The sequence below is a fragment of the Microtus oregoni genome, unplaced genomic scaffold (genome assembly GCF_018167655.1).
Source record: "Microtus oregoni isolate MIOR12 unplaced genomic scaffold, Mior012 000007F_ref0000211, whole genome shotgun sequence".
NCBI classification, from domain to species: domain Eukaryota; kingdom Metazoa; phylum Chordata; class Mammalia; order Rodentia; family Cricetidae; genus Microtus; species Microtus oregoni.
In genome coordinates this window covers 17,888,726-17,907,545 of record NW_024543066.1, presented here as the reverse complement: position 1 = coordinate 17,907,545, position 18,820 = coordinate 17,888,726, and positions in this window count along the sequence as shown.

Below are 18,820 nucleotides of genomic sequence, written 5' to 3'. Positions count from 1 at the left end.
TACAAGGGCACATGTGTATACGACACTAATACATCTTTAGGGAATTTCAGATCCCCAAAGCCAGGATTACTGGCAGGGGCAGGGTGGTGGGCCTATGCCTGGACCTTTACCATGAGTGTTATTATCTTCCTACTATTCACTTCGACTTTATTGGTCATTTATCAAGACCACTTAAAAAAGAAAAAGAAAAGAAAATTTCCCATCCATTCAATGCAGAGTTACACATACAAGCACACACACACACACACACACACACACACACACACACACACACGTCTCACTATTACATGATCACCTGTATGCAAATTCACTGACTCCCGGGTCCACTCGCCAATTGTCTTGCCGATGTTCAAGTTTACCAATGAGATGCAACTGATTGTTTAAGGGTAATGAAAGCAAATCAAAACACAGGGCAGTTTGAACTCACCAATATGTAGGACTGAGGGCATCCTCAAGAAAAGAGAGAGAGAGAGAGAGAGAGAGAGAGAGAGAGAGAGAGAGAGAGGCAGACAGCAGACAGAGGGAGGAGGGCGTGGCCATTGAAGTGTTCCCTGCCCCAGATGCTTGGGATTGAGTTGACAGGAAGCAAGCCATGTATATATAATGGGCCAGACCTGGTAAACACTTCCCAGCTGAGTGATGAGGGACGTGAAAGAGCATAGTGGGCTGAGTGACGTGGGAATGTTAGGAACAGGTCATTTATTTAATAAAGGGGAACCAAAATAACACAGTTCAAAATCAGGCGCTCATCATTAAAATGCTGTTTCCTGCTGCCAATTGATAAGGCCGTCATACCCAGTTCATGACAGCAGCAGTTGTCTTGGCCAAAGCATGTCCTTCCCAGGACGCATGCAGCCCCTACACTATCCTGTTAATTTCGGGAACACAGAAGAAGGGGAATTACACGGGCAGGTAGCCATGTAATTGCAACTCTGAAGGGAAATCAGAAGTTTGGCACGGGGACAGTAGAAGGCTCGCCCAGTGTGTGATTTACATTCTTTCGGCTCAAGACAAGAGGCCTGCTACTTTTTAAGAAATACGTTTCAGAGAGGACACACTGTGATAGTACTAAAATGTAGCAGAGGTGTTTCATAGGAGAGTCATTGGTAGACAGCTAGAACACTCCCGCGCCCAGCCATATAGACAGGGAAATGATATCTACATGAAAGTTGCTTCCTGGAGGCTTCGGAGAAATGAGTCAGAAGTCCTCATTAAGAGCGTTTGTAGCAAGGAGCAGAGCTGCGTGGAGCGCAGCACACATGGGAGAGTCCGCCTTTAGATGTCACTGCAACCCCACTGCTTTGCTTCCCAAATCTCTGTGAAGCCTCCAAGAATGGACACCAGCCCCTGCATTCTGCAGACACTCCTGGGAGTCACATCATCCTCCAGATTTCTTACAGAACCTTTGTGTCCCAGCCAAGCTTATTCAGGAAGCAGCTAGCCTCAGCCTGAGTCCCAGGCTGTCTCCCACGGTCACCTTATTCAATGTATAGACAGGCCCCCAACAAGGACAGGGAGCACTAACTGCAAATGAGTTGAGCCTCCCGCTACTGTGATACACCTCTTACCTATTCCTGTTTTGGAATACACATTTGTTTTCTGTTTGTTTTACTTCCATCCTAAACAGATGAGCTCTCCATGGATAGACTCAATCGATTCATAGGCAGAGAGATAGATAAATAGATTTCCACACAGTACACAGGAGAAAAGAGATGCATCCCTCCAACACCCCTACAGGTCCAAATGGGTAATGTCTGTTAAAAATTCAGAGCAATTTCTTAGTACAAAAAGGCAGCCAAAAGAAGTTTAACCCCCTCCTCTCGGCCTTATTTTGCCTACTTCAAGGATGCGTGTCGTTCTGTGGTAATGAAACACTTGTGCTTGGATTATTTTCCCACAGGAAGGCACAGCAAATGCTCATGATTTAAGAGCCATGTATCCAAGGAAGTCCAACTAACTATTAAACCAAAAAAAAAAAAACCTAACTCTGATAACTGGCATCCGATCTCAAATCTGGGAAGAACTTAGACAAATCAAGTATCCAGCGAAAACATTACCAAATGCTGCACCATGCAACTGCCTATACATTACTAATCAGCATTCATTTCCTGTCCTTAAAATAAACACAAAACAGATTTCTCCATTTTCCCGAAAATCCATCTTTTGCAGTATCTGTCAGTTGCTCTCTCCCAATTAGTATTCCACATCCATTTATTTTCCCTGTAAGTTAATTTTTTTAAAAAACATACCTTGGCATGGATATTTCATTCAATACTCGTAAATGAAAATGATAGAGTAACCGGTGTTCCTTAAGAGCACCCCCCCAAACTTGTAACTTTGTTAATGAATGGAGATAAATCAAAGACACCTTATTAATTATTGCTTGCCTGGTAGGTTAAGCATTAGCTTTTCACCTCACTGGGCTGGAGAACAAAATTGCCTTTGGCCATGTCCGAGGGGCTCATTAAGGCGTCCCTAGGGAATAGTAAGAAATTGTTAGTGAGAGAAGATGGTCAGTACCTCTCCCAGAATCCCAGCAGGGAAAGGAAGCCCTCATCGCGAAGAACTAACAAGGCTGCCTGTACTACACCTGTAATCAAACTGGCCTAGAAACGCCTGGAGACCATCGCTCTGGCTTTGTGATCCGGGAACTTATCTGAAAGTGCTGAATCCAATCCATAATTGATGTGTGCACGCAATTATAATCCTCCAGATATCTTGAAAATGCTGCAGTTCCAAGCCTCAAGGAGTGGTTACTTTAGCATGCATGGCATAAACCAAGATATCTGATATAATAAAAAAGGAAACTATTTTGTTTCCTGTATTGGCAGCAGGGAGGTAATTGAATATATGCCTGTTTTTCTTAATGAGTATAATTATATACAGCTTTTTGACAGCTAGTAGACTTGAGGGTAGGCAACATTGTACAAAATACATTATTTCAAGTCTTTTCTGGCCTGTGTGTTTCTGTGTATGCAAAAGTCCTGCTCTGGTTAAAGTGGGGCGCTCTTCTCTGTGTCAGCGAGATGAACCACCAGGCGTGAACACTCACTGGAAGGAGACACATGTTCTGGCAAATTCGGAAGGGTTGGGGATTGGGAATTCTGGAAATGGACTCGTAATCACTTCCTACTCCATTCGCTCACTCACTGTATTAAAAATGTTTGTAAAACTTTCAAAATGGCAGGTCCCCCCAGATGGATCTGCAAATGAGGCTTCGGAGTCCAGGTCCGGAGTGTCGGGTGCTGAGACAGTCGTTCAGCCAACACTGTTTATTGATTGCTCACTCTGGGCTGAGAGCGGGGCTAGGTCAACCTGCTTTCTCAGTCCGAGATGGTAGTGGCTGTCAATGAAAAGGGAGTCTGGAAATGTCACAGGTCTCTCTCGTTGGGACTGGGACTCTACCGACAGATTTTCCAGAATACAGTGGACCAGATCCTTTGGAAGAGAAGAGTCCTCATTCTACCCATGCTGCCTCTTGCTGTGTGTAGACAATTTTAGAGTGAGCATACCCAAAGTTTCTTGCAGTCAGTGGAGAAATAAAAGCTCTACATGATAACGATGACTCAAAGATGGATGGAAGTGAAGGGTGGGCTTGGAAAAGTTTCTGGTTTATTCATCCCGGTCTGGAGCGGTGCTCCATTTTTAAGCACTACTTAAGACAAGGCAGCATTTTGATATAGTTAAAATAGAAACTAGAGATTTTCTTCCTATTGAAGACTGCCACCAAATATGCCCACATTTTGTTAAATTGAAACATCGCCTTGGATGGTGAGTTTTAATGAAAACAAAACCTTTAAATTTGAATTAATACAATGTCTAACAATCCACTTAGCTAATGAATGCCAAGGTAACCTTGAAGGTTTTGTTTGTTGTTTGGTTGCTTACTTTGACATATCTTTTCTCAAAAGAGCAACAAAATATCCCTATTATTTTGGGGGTGAAATTAATACTGAAAATATAAATAGGACAAGTTATACAACACAGAGTTTGAATGGGTTGAATAGGCTATGTTAATATTGCAAATCTTTCAGTCATATCAAATTTTATATTTATTTAATTGCAGGCCTGAGGATGAAACTCATACAGGCTAGGCAAGCTCTCTACCAGTGACTTACATCAGCAGCTCCTTTAGTCTTCTAGGCTGTTTTGAAAGTTCTGAACTTATACTACAAAACTATCTCATAAGGTGGCTCAAAATAGTCAAAAAATTAATTTGATTATTTTTTTTCCAAAAGCAAAATCAGTCATAAAATCTGAGTTTATAGATAATTTGTAGTGGTGGGGATTAAACTCTATCAGGAATCTCAATTAAAGACTTTGTGTATTTTATATTTATCATTCTTACCAGTTTAATAGAATAATAACAACAATTAATACGGGTCTGAGAGGAATAAACTGTGTTAATGAAAGGCTCACTATATATAAAATCAAATATGAAGTTCATATATTAGGGTTAACTTATGGCCAGTTAACAATCTGTGTGAAGCGTAATTCCTGCTGCCTTTTATTACAGAATTTGCTTTCACCAGTGATCTTCACTGTGTTTGATTTTAACTGACACCGTTAAGAGGAATGCCCGCATTTTGCTGACGAGTTTTCTATTATTCTTACAATAGTGTATCTATTGATGTGACTACATGGCATTTATTCCTTTAGAAATCATCGTGGTCACAGTATCTAAGTCTGTGTTTTACTACCCCCAACCACCGAGCCAAGAATCCCTTTCACCCCCTTGGGGGCGACATTGTCCCTGTTGAAACTACATGGCTTATGCTAATTCTTATTTCCAGACAGGGTGCAGCTACACTTCCTGCAAGAATCCCAGCCTTCCTTATCAATACATTATTGCTAAGTGATAAGCAGAGGAAGTTTTTAAAGTGTCTTTGAAGATCCTGGCAGGGAGAGCACTACAGAAAAGCTTGAGAAATCAGTGAGGACGATCTTTTTGCCTTGTGTCTGCTCTTTCTATGTGAGCTGCCAAGAGCAGAGCCAAGCAGTAGAGAGGCTCTGTCCCATGCTGCTCCCAGATCTTGCGTGTTACTTGTAACATGCATCAACACAGGCCCTCCTTGGTTTCCCGCCGGACAAGGGCGCTGCACAGGTCCCAGTCCCTCTGGCCAGCAAGCAGGTGAGGAAGCAGTAGTGAGAGTGTTTGATGTTGCCAGCTTGCCTTTGCCACCCAACTTTTTCCCTCTCCAAAACCTCTTAGCAAACTTCAAAGGCCTCCTTGCTTCTTGCCTTAATCCAGTGCACTGAGACCTCTAGTTCAAAGAACTTCCCTTAAACCCTCTTCTTAAACGGCAACCCAAACTTTTTTTTTTTTTTCTTTCCTTTCCACAAAGTAGCAATTACAGCTCCGTTGCGTGGCGATTGGGCTCGGCCGATCCGCTCCTGCTATTAATTAATCTTACAAAGGGGGCTCATTTCCTGGCATTCAAATTGACAAGAGACCAGAGAACAGAAAATCCTTTCAAGCCTTTCCAACTCACTGAGGGGAAGAGGTATCCGAGGAGAGCGCCCCACAGTATTTGAGGTGGAGGGCACATTTGATACTCCCTGTATATTCTGCTGATTGAATGATTTTTGTTCACTGAGAGCTCTTTGCTAATCTTGTACCTGTAAAGCTTTAACAGAAGGCTCCGTGGCACACAAGTGCAGCTCCAATCTGACAGAGGAGATTTGCAGTAGCGGCGCCCCCCCCCCCCAACCAATCCCAGCCTCCAGAAGGCATCTTCTTCAACATTGCACTTCACTTTAAACAGAAAACGTTCGGTTTACTCACACAGAAAAGCCCTTGGAAGAGGAGGAGATGAAGAGAGGCGCGAAAGCAAGAACGCAGACAAGAGATTAAAGCTTTTTATTCAGTATCTCTTTCGTATTCAAATCGTGCTAAGGGCTCTGTGAAACTTAGAAGCAAGCTTGTTCAGGAGGGCTTCTAAAGTGTGTACACGGATTTCATGGGAATGGAAAAGAAGCCACAGCCTGGGAAATGAAAGAAAGATAAGATGTCCTATATAAAACAGCCCGAGTGGTTCAATTACTTCAGCACACCATGAAGGCGAGCTTTGAAGGTTTGAGAAAACACTGCTAAATTTGAACAACAACAAAAAGTCGTGTTTTGGGTTTTGTACCAATAAATGTTTGTGTACTCTGTGGATTGTTTAAGCTGGATCCCTCCCACTTGTAGATTGTTTATTCTTATTGTACTTTATTTTATTATCATTATTATTTTCATTTGGTTTTGGGAGTGGAGGAGAAGAGTGTATTTTGATGGTAAAATGTAAAATTTATATGTAAAAAAAAATATAAGAAAATAAGGGCCGTTATCAGAAACGTGACCAGAGGGGAGAACAACCTGAATCATTTGGAGGCAAAAATTCTACTTCCTCTCAAGCCAGGTGTCTTTGATTAAAAGAAAAGTGAGGTTGAATCCTCATCCCCTCACATGGTTGCAGGAGCACCAGGTGGCTGTGTTTTTAACACAGATTTCACGCACTCAGTCAGTGCTGTTAGGGAAAGTCCTCATTAGAGACAGGGATTTCTTTGCACAGCCTCGTTGGTAAGGTCAAAAGATGCTTTCGTCAAGTGAAGCAAAGACCTGTTCCTTGGGTCTGGAAGGAGAGTAAAAGGGAGCCTTGAAACTCTCTTGAAGAAAAGCCGTGAACTCCACAGGTCTCCCAACCTAAGCTGCACTTAGCAGGGAATTCCAACTCAATTTGTACCATGCCTGGGTCCTGTAGAAGACATGCCCCTCCTCTTTGTTAGGGTACACAGTTGTTTCATTTGCTATTCAACTCCTTGGTGATCTGATATGTACTGGGATGCTGAATCAATTTTGGACCTCTTTAGGGTTTCTGTCTATTTTTTCTTTTCCTGGTGGTTTCTTTTTCTTATGTGAATATTGACTGTTCTTCCCATCCCAGTCAGAAGTGCAATCATGGAAAATTCATGGGACAAGTTCTCAGAAATCACTCTGAAGAATTTGTAAAAAAGTACGTGCTGTATCCCTTAATGCTTTGTCTGAAAAATAATAGAAGTCATCTGGGCCATTGCTCTCTCTCCACAGTTCAAAGAGATTAATGTAGAAGTTCTGATGTTCCTGACCAAAGGCCTCTGGTAAAACAGGAATTAAAAATTATCTCACAGCCTATAAGAGGTGTTTCTGTGATGACGGCCTCGGGACTGCGGTTCTAAGAAAATGGAAACGAATCTTCTGCAGGTAAAGTCAATATTGCAGAAGTGGGTTTGTTGCTCACGTCTGCAGAGCAGCAGTATGAACAAGTTCAAGTTTTGTTTGCACAGTTGGAATGAAGTTTTAACACTCTCTCCCAGAGGCTCTCTGATTCAGCATCTACAGCACCGACTAACTTTTGGTTTTTCTATCTTTTGCTAAAAGAGGGCGGAGGAAAGCTCAGCCACATTGATTACCCTCTGTTAACTTAAAAAATAAAGGTAGCAAATTTAATTGAAAACGGAAAGCAGTAGCTTTAGGATAAAGATACCCTTGAGTAATTGGAAGCCAGGAAGTCTCTGTGGCCCATGACCCCAGCTGAGTCTAACATAATATTGAAGAGTCACTGGAGCGGGGACAGGTGGTGGGCTGCAGGTGGCAGGGGGCACACAGGTCCTTCAGACTGTTTCAGGGCTTCACATTCGGGACATAGACTACAGCCACATGGATCCTTCTCCTGGCTGAGACCTTGGCCATCCCAAGTGAGCCAAAAAGGAAAGGACCCAAAAACAGATATTAAGGATGCTAGCTGCAGAAACAAGTGAGGACCTTGTGTCGAGGACTCTTGTGCCAGGACCTGTCTCCAAAGACACAAAGTGTGCATCAAGGGTTTTACACGACAGGTGTGAAAAGAGGGGAGACAGGCCAGAAAGAGAGAGAGGAAGTGGAAAAAGCTGCAACAGGGAAAGGCAGCAGAGGCAGAAGGAAGGGAGTGGGTTTTCTCTGTGTTTCATTGCTTTGCTTTGACTTGGCCTCTGGAAGAGAAATACTGTGTGAGTCTCCCTGTCAACCTCCAAGGGAACATTAATTAGTACTCATTGGAAGAAGCAAGGGAAGTCTGAGGGAAATGGGGAAGAAGGGGGGGGAGAGAAAGAGAGAAAGAAACTAAGTAGCACTAAACACAGAGCAGACTTAGAGAGTAAATATATACTTTTTGGGAAATTATGGTGCAAATTATTTGTGAAAAGTATTGTAGTACAGAATTAGATTAAAGCATTGGGATTTTTTTCCTGTACTTAGCCATTGAATATAATAAACCCAAGGAGTTGTAAAGTGAAATCTTCCTTACATGTTAATGACTAGTAAGGACTCCTTCATAAATATATTCTTCTGAATGTACTCTGTGACTGTAACCACACCAACTGTGCCAAATAGAATCAATCTATAATCAACATTAGGTGCCGTGTGATGCAGAGCACAGTACCACAGCATCCAATACAGACATGACGAAAAGGAAGGAAACGATTGGACTGTATTCCAGTGCTGCAGCAGCCACAGAAGAGAACCGTCCAAAAGTCACTTGAGAGTACGGTATTTCCCCTCTGCAAAACCAAGCTGTAATTAGATTGTGCCATGACTTAAGGGATTCTCAGAATCCTTGTGTGCAGCAATAAAAAAAAATCAGTTTTAAAAACTACTTTTCAAATGTCCATGTTTTAGCTTCTACATTTAGGGGGAACAAGGCTAAAATCACCCCTAGGCCTCGCATCTTTGGATAGTGAACCTTAAGTTTCATTGTTAGCTACAAATTGTTTGTTTGGTTGGATTTTCAGCACCCCACCCCTCCGCAACTCTCTGTGTGCATTTGTGGTACTAGACAAGTATTTTGTCCATTCAATTACTTAAAAATTGTTCCTGTTTGGTCTCATATATTGTTTAATGGGATTAAAAAATCAGTGATATGTAATATTTAGAGTTGCAGGTTTTCTCCACAAAGGATTTAAATTTGAGAGAATTTTATTTTAAGACAGAACACTATCTGGAGTTCCTTTGTAAAGGAAGCATCAACCTCAAAGCCTGTGATATGGGTCAGTGGGTGAAGGTGGTACGCCAGCGCAATGGCCTGACCTTGATCTCTGCAACCCACTTTCTAGAAGGAGATAACTGACATCCTTGACATGTCATGTGTGTGCTCCATCCAAATAAATAAACATAAGACAACTTCAAAGAGCTAAACTCACAGTATATTCTACCTATGAAAATTTAGGGTATAAAATCTTCTCACAGCAAGGCTAGAATACGTTTTTTAAAATTTATATAAAATGTAATAGAAAGTCTCAATTGTTCTTAGATTACTATGAGAATATAGATACTAAAAAACTACAGCAGAAAAAAAATTCTACTGAAAATCTCAAAAATTAACTAAATTTATTCTTTCCTTAAATAAGTAGCTATTATAACCATGGACGGCAGCAACTGTTCTGGAGAGATGAGAAAGCCATTTCCGTGCTTGAGAATGGGAAGGAAAGACCAATTAGAATATGAAAACCATCCTCGCAGATAGCCTGAGACCGTCATACAGATGAATGCTCACCCTCTGTTAATTAGCTAGTTTATGAAAGACAGCACTAGAATATTAAAATTTGCTGAACTAAGGGCATTCCTAACGCCTATTGGACTTTCATAGTGTATTGAAAAAGAATTGAAAACCATTCCAACTGTTTAAAGAACACCACAGATTCATTGGCAAGCACCTCGTGCTTCAGGTAAGGATGAAATCTGACTCAGCTTGGTGGCATCCTTATTTATAGGCTTTGGATGAGTCAGTTTGTATCAGAAGGGTTGCTGAGACATCACTACAGCACATGACAATGTGCTCTCCTCTAGGAAAGGGCATTGTTCCTTCTCATGACCAAGTCAACCATGGGGTTGGGTATAAGAATTTTTCACCGAGACAGAGTAACCATGTGATGGATGGTCATCACCCAGGAAATTGAATTCAACTTGAACTAACTCCTGGTATCTCTCCTTCCAGGATGGATGCAGTCTGGAGGCAGAGGTTCGTACTGTTCGGCACAGATTCTCTAGAGCATAGAAGATTACCTAGATTTGTCAAATGTTGAACAATTATTTCCCAATGAATAAAAGAGAAACATTATATCTATCCACACACTCTTTATGAGGCTATTGTTATAATAGATTGCTATTTCAGCTGAAGCAACTGATGGGTTAAATTAGGATAACGCATTATCCCCCCCCCCCCAGTGTATTCAATAGTCGGTGTAGTTTCAAACATGTTTACAGAGATGCTGACTAGAGAAACAGTAGCACCTAAAACGCTTAAACCCACTCCTGGCATTGGGACTCACACAACCAAACATATTTTTTTTTTCTCCCAAACACTAAGACAAAATGAAGCTTTGAACTGTGAGAATTTGGAGATTCGTCTCAGCTTCTAGTTCTGAATATCTTTGATAAGTCACAAAATAACCAACATTTGAACTGTGGAAGTACGGTGCCTTTCTCACACCAAGGGAACAGCAGAGAGGAGATGCCCTACGTGTGAGTTTGCGCCAAATTCCTCCCACAATGGCAGCTTTTACACCCAGGTGCATGAAAAAAATATCTTTGAATCTCGGCCGGTCCCTGGGATTTCGCATTGGTATGCCACTTACATGTCAAATAAATATGTTCAGAAATATGACTTTACAATGAGGCAGGAGGGTAACTGAACTTCAAAATCTGTGAGATCAATCTGCACACCTCATATACAAAGTTTAGTGCAGAATATCAAAACCCATGCAAGACTCTCAGGCTTTTATTAAGGATGCACTGACTAATTTGTAGGGCTAAAAGTCATGATCAGATGTACTTTCCCTAAAATTCTTATATCATTCAGCTGAGTCACATAAAACAATCCTTAATAATACAAAGCGGAAAGTGATAATTTTTAAGCCAGATTTTACAGGGATACAGGTGGCTGCGTGCAGCATGCTTTCCTTCTGGTTGGCTGTGCAAATAGCACAGACAATAAAGAACACACATTACAGACAGTGCATATCCTTGAGTTTAGGTCCACCTTTGACATTAAATATCAGCATATCATTTAGAAGCCACACAAATATATTCAGGAATATGATTTTCCAATATGAAGTTGAATTTTGCTTCTCACTATATTATCTGTTTATAATTTTCTTAATCGCCAAATACTTAAGTTTTTAAGTGCAACCTTAAAAAAAACTTAAATAATACCTGGTTTCAAATGATGTAAGTTTTATGGTACTGCATCCTATTTGAGAGTAAATATGGAAAAATAATGAAAAGGGGATCTTTCAAAAGAAATAGTCCATTTATTCGCAACATCAATTTTAAATTGCAGATTGGGATGCACCGGTGTTCAAAGATGATTCTAGTTTTTGCAAAAGTTAATTTGAAAGTTTAAAAGGGGAGATGACTCAAAATACTTGCGCAAGAAAGCTGAGAAGAAAAAGAAAATGTTAAGATATTCAACAAATCAGTAAGAAGTGTCACTATGGAAACCCTTATTGTCTACTTTCCTCTGAGCAGGCAGCAAGGAGCTGTGAACCCACTTACCTCCTGAGAACCCCATCTGTCTGCTGCAAGCTTGCTCATGAGTAACACTGGCCAGTGGCCTCCATTTTTGTCTGACATCCCTTTAATTTTTTGGTTCTTCGGTTGGCCCATGCCTCTTGGAGAGTAAAGGAAGACAATTTACTTCTGGAAAGGTTTTCAGAGTTCTAGGAGAGGCTTTGGCATTTTAAGTTCAGTTCAATATTGACTCTGACTACATCCAGGGATGAAAGGGTACTAAGAAGGTAGTGTTTTTATTAGGCCTTTCCTTCAATACTATTACCTATTAGTTGAAAAACATGTTCTCTCTCTCTCTCTCTCTCTCTCTCTCTCTCTCTTTCTTCTTGTCATACACATATACACACACAGAGGGGTTGATTAGTACATAATATTGTCATTTATACATTCCAATTCCAATGTTAAGTTACAGAAATCTCTTAGCATAAAGCAAACAACAGCAACAACAAAACCCTCAGTATTTCTTTCTTTTAACTGATGAGCTTTCTTTCGAGAAAACACTAACTGACTTAAGTAAGTGTTCACCTCAGTCATGATATATGTACTTATGTGGTCTTGGAGAGATTTGGAGGAAGGAAAAATGAAGATGAGGAAGAAAGAAAATTACTTGGAGCAAAGAGATTATAAGTGAGCCCAAAAGAACCTAATCTCAGGAATGAACATACATGAAGTTGGAGGAAGGGTACAGACTGCATTTGCCTGGGCTGACCTGCTTGTTATGCATCTCATCCACAGGCAACAAGACAGATCTAGAGTGTAAGTCTTTCTGGCCTTTGCTGCTCCTTCAACAAAATTCCCATGGCAAGTTGCTTACAAACACAAGAGTTTTATTTAGCACAGAGTTTGGATGCGCAAGGCTGAAGGTTAGGCATCCCCATTGATTGAGCTTCTCCTGAGAATCTGAAGGTGCACCATATCATGGAGATGTATGCCTTGGGAAAGCATGAGATCACATCGCAAGACAGCTCAGATTGGGGTCCCCTAATCCCTCTCAAAACCACATCCTTGACTGATGTAAGAAATTTCCACTAGATTCTACCTTCCTAATTTTCCGTATTCAACAGTGGCCTCCTGGGGACCAAGCTTCCAACACAGGAATCTCAGAAAAACAAATCATTTCCTAATCCCAGAATGCCCTCTGAGCAGCCTGCCTCGGCTTATTGAAGGAAGGATGGCGCGAGGGGACAGACATATGTTACTTAACTACATAAATCCTTTCAAAAGAAACCCAAGATTTGTGTAACCTCTGCAATTATAAAGAGCCAAGTTTTCACAATTCTGCTGCTAATATACAAAATATGTTACTCATAATATTCGAGGCCCTCTTTCAGTGTTTATACCTGTATGGTTTACAGGTGACTTCCTCTTTGAAATTGACATTATTCCTTGCCCTCCTCTGAGAAATGTAAGGGATTCACCGGGTGGCTCTAACACAGTGATTCCCATCCTTCCTAATACTGCAATCCTTTTCAACAGTTCCTCATGCTGTGGTGACCCCAAATATACAATTATTTTTGTTGCTACCTCATAACTGTAATTTTGTTATTCTTATGAATCCTAAGGTAAATATCTGATATGCAGGATAGTTCATATGCCTCCCCCATGCCAGGGTCATTTGTTTCTTAAAAGGTGTCTTGACCCACAGATTGAGAGCCACTATCTAGAGCTTTCAGAAGAGCAAAGACATGAAGAAACCTTAGCCATCAGGGTGCCAAGAACAATGCTGGACAGGGACTTGGGGCGGAGGACAGAGACAGGACCTGTGCACAAAGAGGGGATTTCAGACAAGCTTCATGCTTATTACAATTTGAAAACTAACTCCACCGCCTTGACTCTTTTGATACTGTAATGGTTGATTTTACTTATACCAACTTCATCTCTTGTACCAACCCTTCTCTGTGCTCTTTTATAACCCACCTAGGTGAGCTACTTTAATCAAATCATCTTTTCTAGACTTGGAACTATATTGTACTCTCTCAGAATTTTTAAAGGGTTTCTTTTAATGAGATATCATGACTTAAAAATTTAATAATCACATTGTCTTAAATTTATGAAGGACTTTTACTCGGTAAAACATAAAAATCTTTAAAATAAAATAAACTGCTGATATAATGCCAAGGCCTGATTACATTGCTTTAAAAATCAGATAGTGTGGGGAAAATAAAGTAATGGAGGAATACAAGATTATATAGAAAGCTACTCAGGTAATTTCAGAACGCCAGAGCCTGAGTTCAAGTAGAGAGGATCTCTCCTTTCCTTAGTTAATAACAAAATCAAATAGAACCTTGATCATAAGATTTAAAGCTATCTCACGCATTTTCCCAGTGTTTAAAATATACATTTCATTCCTTAAATAACACATTTTATTTTTGAAATTTGAAATTATTTGACATCAATATTTATACATCTATTTTTAAAGTATCCTTAAATATTTTAGGGATCCAGAGTTCCCCTAAGCAAGAAGGCGAGACATCATTCTTTTTTTTTTTTTCTTTTAGCACAATTAACTTTGGAGTTCTCTTGCGGCTTTGCACATTCAGGAGCTTGCATGTTGCTCTGAGATGAGCAATGTATGCAGAGTGAGGTCTGCCTGAACACTGTTGGGCACAGAATACTATGCATTTGTCCAATGGGCTCCAATTACACAGGCATCTCGACTGCACAGACTTGTGCTGCCCCACTGTGAAATTATGCTGTGTTCAATAGGCCTGAAAATTTCTCATTTCTCACCTGTGGGTGAGGTGTTTGGCTTGCGGTCAGCGTCACGTCACCCACTTCCACTAAGAAGGCACACTCTGCAGGGCTCTCTAGAGTATCTGCATCCTGCTTCCCCCAGTTCCTCACTCGCTTCCTGTCATTTAAGCTTACTAAGTGTGTACTTCAGGCCTAACACAAGGTCATACCAAATAGCTCTAAAAAAGAAAATTATTTTTGTTTTCTTAGACTAGAAAAACTTAATCCCTCCTCAGAAATAGCCAAGGGTTAAATGCCAGCGTTCAAAACTCTTTCATTGTTTCTGATCCAAATTTTTTCCACACGAGATGGAGACCGTACAGTGTCGAAGAAACTGGCCAAAAGCAGGATACTAGGCATAAAGGACTTGACATCTTGAGGAGATTCTCCTCAGCATGGACACTCTCTCAGCATCTTAGTATGGTTGTCATTGGTGTGAACATTCCCACCATCTCAAAACCACTGGGCATGTTATCACGAAGGACTTGACTTTTTCCAGTTTTGTATTGATATTTGAAACTGGGATTTTATAATCATAAGATTTTGATTGCATGAAAAGGAAACGTCAGAGTTCTCATAGATGCATTTTTTTAAAAAAAATATTTATTTAATTAATTAAAAACAGTTAGGTGCTGGTGTTCTAACTTGGTAGGTAGAGCATTTTTTTAATGTGCACAAAGCCTCAGTTTCCAGTCTTCAAATACCAAGTTGGTGTTCTGGTTCATGCCTGTAATTCCAGCACTGGAGATGTGGGGGCTGATAAGTTAGAAGTTCAAGGTCATCCTCAGCTGCACAGTGAGCCCAAAGCCAGTCTCTCCTTTGTCTCAAAAATAGATAGACAGGCATACTTACAAATAGACAGATAACTGATAAATACATATGAGTGATAACTATGGATTGTAATAACAGAACAAAATGATTGTTTAATGTGTTTTAAGGAACTAAATCATTTGGTGAAGGGTTTCATGATGACAAAGGATTAAGTCACTTGGTGACACACCAATTGGTCATGTACCAGTTCCTCCCATCACTCTTCCTGTAAGCTGCTGCGTGTTTGGTCTGCTCCAGTTTCCTAGTCAAACCAAAGGGCATTGTGAAGACTTAAGTTCAGTGAGAGGAGGATTCTTGTCCAGAATGGGTTAAGAAATGGACTAATAAATGTTGATTTTTTTTCTGTTCTCAGTTTGTAATTATTTTCTTTAATCATGGGCTATTTTGGACTCTTGACACCTGCACAAAGGCAGCCATATGCTGCGCCCCACTAGACCACACAGTCCACACTCAGCTTCTTGTTACGATGGGTATAAATCAGTGAGAAACTCCTAGACTATAACTTATATTCAATTTATTGCTAGAGACACGTTTATTGGGATAGAATTTTTACAGTCTCATAATATTCTGAGAAGCTCGCCATAAACTATTAACGAGAGAGGAACACTATTAATAATGAACATCCCAGAACACTTATTTTCAGAAAGTTTTTGACCCTGAGAATGAAATTAGTTAAGACGGACTTGAGATAATAAACATGTAGCCTAAATCTGATGAAATACCTGAAAAAAAATGTATCAACCCCATGTCACCATCGCAGAAACATAAATTGCATTAAGGATTTTTGTAAAGTATGAAGGCTTTTTAAATATTGATACCTTCGTATTATTTTATGAAATATTTATTCTCGTTCCTCCTTTCAGTGTGTCATACCGAGTCCTGATCGCCTGCCATCATTCTAGGGAGGTTTAGTGTTTTTTTTTTTAATTGTCTTAAAGACATTTTATTAATTGAAGACCAGGTTTAAATGACTCTTAAGGCACCAACTTTTAATTGCTATTTATCAGAGGAATTGTTTTCAGCATTGTCCACTTTAGTTAAATGTATCACCACTGACATATCACATGGCATGCAGCCTTAATAAAGGTGACTTAATTAACCTGTCAGGTTCGTCAAGGGCACAGTCAAGAAATAAGTTCTAAGAGAGCAGCTTGTTTAGTTATTTTTTCTTTTGATTTTGTTAATGCTGATCCTGGCTGCCCAAATTAGAAGCATTTTTTTTTTTCGATGCTGCTTCATTGACCTTTGATGAGGGAGTCCCCACAGAGGGCCTCCTGTTGGAAGGTGTCAGGATTTGGCTTTACTTGCTGGTGTTCTTGTTTTGGTAGATAGGATTGCCCCCGCCCCCGACTTCATAGGCGTGAAGTGTGCAGAAAGATTGTTTGAGTGTGGGTTTTCCTACACACACGTTTCAGCTCAGTAAGCTACGGACTCCTAACAACTACCTTCCACAATGGCACAAGGGGGTGAACCACGGGAAATTGTCAGTGTTTGTTTCAACTAAGAAATAATATATGATTTCAGGACTATATAGGCACTGGTTCCTCTTATGTACACTGTGTGTGTACATGGCTGAGCCAGAGAACTGAAAGTCTGGCTTTCCATGATCAAAGCAGTCTCCCAGTCCCTGATATTTGGTCAAGCCAGGGGCATGCAGAGGAAGTCACAGCTTTTTAATTTTCAGCACGGCCTGTGAATTGTCTTTCGTATGTACTGAACAACAGTTGTCTTATTCAAATTAGAATTTATATTTTTCAAAGATAAAAGACATAGTATGCATGTTTTCTTTCTTAAAATGTTTCCTTTGCAATTTATTTGTCATTCTACCATTTTTGGTCTTTTTTATTTCAGTGTGTGTGTGTGTGTGTGTGTGTGTGTGTGTGTGTGTGTGTTTGTGTGTGTGTGTGTGTGTGTGTGTGTGTGTGTGTTAGGGTTATTAGAGCAGTGATTCTCAGTCTTCTTAATGCTTTAGTCCTTTAACAGTTCCTCATGTTGTGGTGACCCCCAACCATAAAATTATTTCATTGCTACTTCATAACTGCAATTTTGCTACTGTTATAAATAGTATTGTAAATATCTAATGTGCAACTCCAAAGGGGTCACAACCCACAGGATGAGAACCATTACTCTAGAGGAACAGAACTTACATAATAAATATATAAAGGGGATTCATTGGGATGGGTTACAGCATGTTGTAGTCCAGCTAGTCCAATAATGGCTGTGTACCCACAGACGTTCCAACAACCCAGCAGTTTCTCTGTGAGGCGACATGTCTCAGCTGGTCTTCAGTATGTACCATAATCCAGTAGAAGTTGGCTCCAATGCTGTGAAGGAATGGGTTGGCTAGCAAAGGCAAGAACGAGCAGGCAAAGAGAAAGCAAGCTTCCTTCTTCCATGTCCTTTCCAAAGGCTGTCAGCAGAAAGTGTGGCCCAGATTACAGGTGGACATTCCCACCTCAAAAACCCAGATTAGAAGTGAGTCTTTCCACCTCAAATGATTTAGTTAAGAAAAAACCCTCATATGTGTGCCCAGTCTCTTGGGTTTGGGTTATTAATTATATATATATATATATATATATATATATATATATATATATATATGTACACATACATACCTACACACACACACACACACACACACACACACACACATATATGAGAAAGAGATAGCTTTAGACCACAAAAAATGAACAGAAGACTGTTCATTGTGAAGAGATGCCCCTAAAACCTTAGGTAATGCGATACCTACATTATCCACACTTTCCAAATTCTCTTTGAAGCTGTGACAGCCTTTTAAAAGTAGCCTCCAACTTTGCATAGGATAAATCCCATGCTGTGCTGTGGTCTTGTTTCCTACCAAGCTCTCATTTCTCTACTACTATGGCCAGTCTACTCTCCTATTACTTGTTCTAATAAACCCTGAACCTGCTGCCTCAGGCCCTTGCACACGACGTCTCTGCTGCCTGAACTCGATCCTCCTGTCACTCATGTGCACATTTCAGTGAAGCCTTGACTTGGACTCGCTGCTCTGTGAGGCCCTCCCCATCAGCCATGCTGGCTAATACGATGATAGCCTCATCCTCATTCCCCGTAGGATATTTACACAGCTCACTGTGTTCAGCTGTCATGGTCTGGACCAGAGGCTTCCAGCCCTTGACTTCTTATCTAAAGAATGGAAAGTAGGACTCACACTGATTTCTGAAAGAAGCAAAATAATTATATTAGGTGTAAAGGGACAGATTCAAGGGAGGTACAAGATTTACCACAAACCAAAACAGTGAAGATACTCAAGGGCCCCAGGCTGCATACAGTTTTGTTCTCTTTGCATGGGGTTTAAAGGGAACATGGACTGGTTACAAAGTGGTTGTATTCATTAAGGCTCTCTAAGGGAGCAGAACTTATGAAATGAATATGTCTTATATATTCTTATATATTATATATAAATCACGCACACACTTTACTAGAATAGGGTACATGCTATTGTCCAGCTAGTTAACAATGGCTCTCTACCAATGGAAGATTCAAGAATCCAGGAGTTGCTTAGTCCATGACACCGGATGTCTCTGCTGATCTTCAGTAAAAACCAGAATCCTGATGAAGGAGGCTCTAATGCCTGTGATAACAATAGCAAGCAAGCAAGGAGAGCCAGCTTCTTTCTTTCATGCCCTTTGTATAGGCTGCCAGCAGAGGTGT